This window comes from Rosa rugosa, chromosome 3 (assembly GCF_958449725.1).
Source record: "Rosa rugosa chromosome 3, drRosRugo1.1, whole genome shotgun sequence".
Classification (NCBI taxonomy): Eukaryota; Viridiplantae; Streptophyta; class Magnoliopsida; order Rosales; family Rosaceae; genus Rosa; species Rosa rugosa.
The window spans coordinates 31,433,155-31,439,960 of NC_084822.1; positions in this window are offsets into that span (position 1 = coordinate 31,433,155).

Below are 6,806 nucleotides of genomic sequence, written 5' to 3' on the forward strand. Positions count from 1 at the left end.
TAAACTCATATTTTTGTTTCATGTCTCCATTGCAAATCAGATGTAAAATCTTCTCCAAAGATAGGTCTAAAGTTGTTTGTTCTGCCATAATTAAACTTCAAAGCATCACATTAGAGAGGTAGAATGACTATGCTAGAGAAGTTTTTGATGGAAAAGAAAAGAGAAAATCATAAAGAGTTTAGAGTGGTTCTAGTTGAACCTCCAAATTTTTTCAATTATTAATAGACTTTGTCAAGTCATATAAAAAGACAAATAAGAACAAAGAGAGAGAAATGAAAAAAAAAAATACTCATCTTACCTCCCCAAATATAACATTCAATTTGTTCAAGTAAATCCAGAATATGTGTCTGGCCCAAACTCTAAGTTACTTGACCTAGTTATAATAGAGTTTTGAATTAAAGATATTCATAGATATCCGATTAATTGTACGATTATCTTTCCTTGTACAACTCTGATTATATGTCTTGTAATCCTCTATATAAAGAGACCCCTATTATCAATGAAAGTACGGCTCAATTCTCTCCCAATTCAGTTTTCCTTAAACACGTTATCAGCACGACGCCCTAATCCTAAAACCTAATAGCCAAAACCCTAAATTAAAATACAAAACCTTGAAAAACTTTTTGCCCCTGCCGCACACCTTGAAGACCTCCACTCCAGGAGTCCAGAACCGGCGGCAGAACAACCAGAACCGTACCGAACCGGCCACCGGAATCTCCAAACCATTTGCAGCAAATATTCCACGGGTTCACCAACTTCCTGACCTCCAATTACTTCCAAATCTTTCCAGCAATAGCATCTCAATCCCAGAAATCCGGGAACCGGAAAAACTTTCCCCGGAACCGATCACCTGACTGCTGCTGCACCTTGAACCAGCAAAGAGAAGAAAAAAAAAAAAAAGGAAGGCAGCCCAGAAGCCCAGAAGAAGTCAGCAGCCCAGAGAGAAGAAAAGGAGGCGGCCCAAGTCCGTGACGCAGCCCAGAAGCAGGCCCACTGCGACATCAGCAGCTCCGGCGACAGGTCACCGCCGGCGACTTTTTCGACCACTTTTTCCGGCCAAATTTTCCGGCGACCTATTTCAAGGTATTTTTTACTAAAAGTTCCCTTTTTTTTTAGGCTTGATTCAATTTCGCTTCTTTTGCTCGAGGACTTGCAAACTTTCTTCTTCTACCCCCCTTTCTTCATCATAGGGGAGACCTAATTAAGCCAAACTGTGGGGGTTCGTGCTCACTCCAAGCTTGGAACTTGTAGAGTTCTCCAAACTTAGAGTTTGTTGAGAAGAAACGATCGACCACAAACATCATTGTTTCGATCTAATCCAACCCCTCTTGGAATCGAATTTCTTGGAAGCGACTACGCGCAGAAATTCCTATTTCTTAGAAGCGACTATGCTCAGAAATTTTTATTGTTTTCGTGGTAGCCTTTTCGCTCCGAAACTAACCCTAATCTTTTGTTGTTTTTCAGGATGAGTAACCTGAATTAGTTGAGCTTCGCTCCACTAGAGACAACAGGCGCAAGATACCACAAGTGGGTCCGTGATGTGCGCCAGCATCTTAAGGCTGATGGGATCCTAAGTACGATCCAAGAGCTAAGTCAGAACGTGCTTACTCCTTAACAAGCTGCCGCTTTTGAAGCGAATAGAGCTACGAGAGAGGCCAATGAAGCTAAAGCCATAATTCTCATGACAAGGCACATGAATGACATGCTCCAGAATGAGTACCTCAATGAGGAAGACCCAAGAAAACTATGGGTAGAACTTGAGCAGCGTTTTGGCAACTTTAGTGACTCCCTGCTTCTTGATTTAGAAGTGAGATGGCATAGCCTCCGCTTCTGTGATTTCAAGTCTGTACTTGACTACAATTTGGAAGCACTTCGTATCAAGTCTTTGATGGAATTCTGTGGGCAGAAAATCACTGATACGATGTTGATCAAGAAGACTCTCTCTACCTTCCCCGTCTCTGCATTGATGATAGCCAAGAACTATCGAATTGATGTCAATGCCGGACGCATCACAAGATTTCATGAGCTTATTGGAGCCATGAACGTAGCTGAAAAGCACGACAACATACTTGTGAAAAACTATAACTCTAGACCCGTGGGGGAAAAGCCAATTCCGGAGTCTAATTATAGTCGCGCCCCTAAGGAAGGGTGCCAAGAGCGAAACCCTAAGGAAAGGGATTATTCTGGACGTTCTGGTCCATATTCTCGCCCCAAAGAGGAAGGAAACCGCCAAGATAGGTGTGCACGGAACCGTGGAGGTAAACGTGTGAAGAGAGAGAAAGGCAGAGCCTCCGACTATGGTGGTGGCGCCACCAAGGACCATAGCTGTCCCCAACGCGCTCTAGGCGCGCCTCGATCAAGGGAGTCGGACCATGATGATGCTTGTCTTCGGTGTGGAGCGTCCGGACATTGGGCTAAAGCATGTAATGCATCCCAGAATGTTGGTAACGCGTACAAGACGTATCGTGAAGCAAGGGAAGCAAATTACATGGAGCAAGAAGATCAAGATGATGATCTCGCTCTAAGGGTTAAAGACTTCAAAGGCCAAGATCCAGAGACTGGTTATTTTGATTAAGTCTTTTTATTTTCCAAGAGATGTAATAGGCAATTGCCATATATTTTTGTAGTAGATGCCAATGGTTTAGTCTTTCTTCAAAGTAGGCTCACCCAAAGTAAGTGTGATGTCTAGGAAGGTTCTGAGATTAGTGGTACTTAAGCAAGCCTTACTCCACCGACAGCTCTCTACTCACCTAGTCACATTTATTTTGGAGTTACCGAAAGAAGTTAGACGACTACCATTGTTTTGCATTAGCTAGCATTTTGGATTAGATTTTCTTTGGTCAAAGAGACAATGATGTAACTCCGTTGGCTTAAGAATAAAATTTCAAGTTCTTTCCATTATGACTCCATTTTAATTATGAGCATATTACTTTGTGACTATGATGGCTGGGCCATTAGTATTAATTCAAGGACAAGTTCCCCTTGCCAAATGGCACCTTGATTACTGTCACAGAAACTCTCTACGCTCCTAGGGCAAATTGCACCTATGAATAGCCAACGGATTCCATGCGAAAACGCATGTAGAGAAAGGAAATGAGTTCCTTTGCAATACCTCTAACGATTGCGAACAAAGGCATATCTTAGAGAAGTTTATGTGTCTCTCTAGTGGACTTTATGTCACTATTCGAGCTATTAAATCCAATAAAGTTTTGAGAGAAGATCTCTTGGATTTAGACACATATTGGCTTTGTCACGACAGGATAGGTCATCCTAGTCACGATATGATTATCCGTCTACTAAAGACTTCACACAGACATCCTTTCTTTCGAGCGAAATGAAGCATGAATCAAAGGTTGATTCGTGGACTAAGTGTGATCGTCGCCGCTGCCTTCAGAGCCGTCGCCGTAGTCCACCACCAGCCTAGGGCTGGCACAGTCCCTATCCATGACTCCATGGATGGCGTCCATCATGGTGATGGCGCCCCAGGTTATGTTACAATCACTAACTTTGCTTCAAATAGCGTTTCAGACGCTCAGGCCCAACCAAAATCCTCATTGGTTGCTTCTAAAACCTCTCGCTCGTTTTATAAAGCCTGTTCCTTAGGGAAGTTAGGACTGAGACCGTCCTATGCAAATGATATGAAAATACTCAGTCTGTTCTTACATAGAATCCATGGGGATTCTGTGGACTGATTCAACCAACTTGCGGATGCTTAAATATTTCATAATGTTGGTTGACACGCAAACACGCTGGTCATGTGTTATGCCATTGTCCACTTGTAAATACTGCTTATGTTTCACTCCTAGCACATATCATATGACAACGGGCTCACTCCCCGGATCATCCTATTTAGTCAATTGGACTTGACAATGCTAGAGAGTTTACATCGAAGACTTTCGATGGTTATTACAATGGGACTGATGTTGGACATCATATTCCCATGTCCACACCTCAATGGTCTTGCAGAAACGACTACGATGATAGTCCGGACATTGGTAATGCGCACCAATCTCCTTATATCCGCTTGAGGTGATGCAATATCCCATGCAGCTACGTTAATTCGTCTACGACCCACCGCCACTCAATCTACCTCTGCGTTACAGGTAGTGACTGGGTACAAGTATCGTACTTACACATATTTGAATGTGCCATTTATGTGCCAATTGCACCGCTACAGCGCACTATGATGGGTCCTTACAGCCGAATGGATAACTACGTTGGATTTGAGATTCCAACAATAGTCTGCCACTTAATGCCCTTGCTAGGCGATCTCTTTACCGCATTTCTTGCGGATTGTCACTTTGATGAGACAGTCTTCCCGTCGTTAGGGGGAGATAAGAACACGAATGTTCAGCAGGAACGATAAGAATTATCGTGGTCTATCCCCACTATGTCTCATCTCGATCCCTGTTAAAGTGATGAGATCACACATCTGCTGCAAATATGCCTACAAGGAATGACGTCCCTACGAGAGGACGTAACGCCACCCTACACGGAGGTAGGCATGGCGCCAATGCCAAAGAAAGTGACACTCTGGCGTTACAGGCCATGGCCCCAGCTAGGATGCATGGGAAGCCCGTGGGTTCGAATGATACTTTGGCATAAACCAATCCTTGGATCATCGACACTCAAAATCCGTCTCATGAGAATCTTCCGGACTATGGTTATCGTTGGGGGATGCCTCAACGTCAGAACCTATTCCTGAGAATATAGAGCTCTATTAAAATTACACTAGTGTACATGAGATGTGGGATGGAAACTCTATCATGATTGATGATGTAATTGCGCATTTCGTTGCACATGAGTTTGTTGAGTCTGATGATATCGAACCACGCTCCGTTGATGAATGAATGCCAACGTAGAGAAATTTGGCCTAAATGGAAAGATGCAATCGAAGTTAAGTTGGATCCTCTAATGAAGAGGAGGGTTTTCGAGCCAGTGATGCCAACACCTCCTAACATAAAACCTATTGACCAATGGGTCTTCGTTAGAAAGCGTGTTGAGAAAAAGAGATGGTAATCTCGCTTTATGGAGCAAGGCTTCTCACAAAAACGCCCTGGAATCGACTACGATGAGATATATTCTCTCGTAATGGATGTCATTGCACTCCACTACCCTGTCAGTTTGGTAGTTTCCGAATAACTGAACATGCAGCTTACAAATGTGGTCACTACGTATCTCTATGGGGATCTAGATACGGAATGTACATAAAGGTTCATGGTGAACTTCATTTACTCAAGTCAAGTGGCTCTAGACCACGGAGTGCGTTTACAATAAGATTGAAACGCTCACTAAAGTGACTACTTGATTGGGAAGGGATATGCCCGCGCGTTTAAATAGCAAGTTTCGGATTCTATCGCGGTTCATTTTGGACATGATCTTCATTGGAAGCCCTTAAAGAGTTAAGGGAAACCGCTGAACATTTGAAATTCGATATTGAGATGAAGGATTTTGGGAGAACACGATTATGTCTCAATTTGGAACTTGAGCATCGTGTTGATAGATTCTTAGGTATTTTGACAAGGTCAAACCTTTAAGCACCCATATGATCGTCTGTAGTCTTGATCCTAAAAAGGATCCTCTTCGTCCAAAGGAAGATGATGAAGACATGCTAAAGGCAAAAGTGCCATGCTTAAGTACAATAGGCGCATTATTGTACTTAGCTCAATGCACAAGACCGGACATCTCATTTGCAATGAACTTGTTAACTAGATATAGCTCTGCGCCAATGCGACGCCATTGGATTGGTGTAAAAGATATCTTTTGGTACTTGAGATGTATGATTGATATGGACTTGTTCTATCCCTATAGAGAGACAATGGATTTGGACCCATCACACACTTGGAACGCCGCCATCACTGGCCTGCGTCCTCTATCCCCATCCCCAAACGATAAGTGTTTTGGAAGGTTTTGCTGATGTTGGGTATCTCTCTGACCCACACAAAGGTCATTCTCAAACTGGTTAAGTGTTCACCATGGGTAAGACCGCAATGTCTTGGAGGTCTACAGAACAGACCCTAGTTGTTATATCTTCGAACAATGCGGCGATTATTGCTCTTCACGAAGCTGTTTGTGAATGTATATGGATTGGATCCATAATTACGCATGTTCGAACAATTGAGGTTTGAAGTCTACCACAGATGAGCCTACAAGCATTTAGGATAATTGTAAGACCTCGGAAATTTGTTATTAATTCCTAAATGTTTCCTGGGATTAATAAAGTGTTCGTTTGTACGATTTCGTGGTTCGAGGGTGGAGTGGAATTATTTTCGGACGAATAATTATTCGAAGTGCACGTTTTAGGGGGTTCACAAATGTTGACTTTTTATACGTTTAGATTCTGTGAGAACTTCCTTCACGAAAGTCGTAGAGCACGTCGATACGAGTTCGTGGACATGAGGAACGCGAAAATCGGAGTTCGTATAAAGAAGTTATGGCTGTTGGAAAAAGTTTCCATTTTAGTTAAATAGGAAAAAAATCCAAAAATATCAGAAAATGCCAACTTTCCATTTTCGGAAAGTTTTCTCTCTCCCCGAGCCGATCGGCCTCTCACCTTCGCCGGCCGATTTCTTCCTCCTCCGGCCACCTTTTGCTTCGATTCCAAAGGGAATCCTGCTCTCCTCAGTCCCCTCTACACGTCTGTGGTGGTGATTCGTCGTGGGAAGCACCGTAGACGGTGCTACAAGGCCGGGAAGTTTGGCGGCGGCGATGCTTCGAACCCAGATCGGAGATCACGTTTCCGGCCACCATAGCCGGTGATTCTTGGGGGCTTTTGAAGCCCAGAGGACGTAGATGCTTCCCTCCAA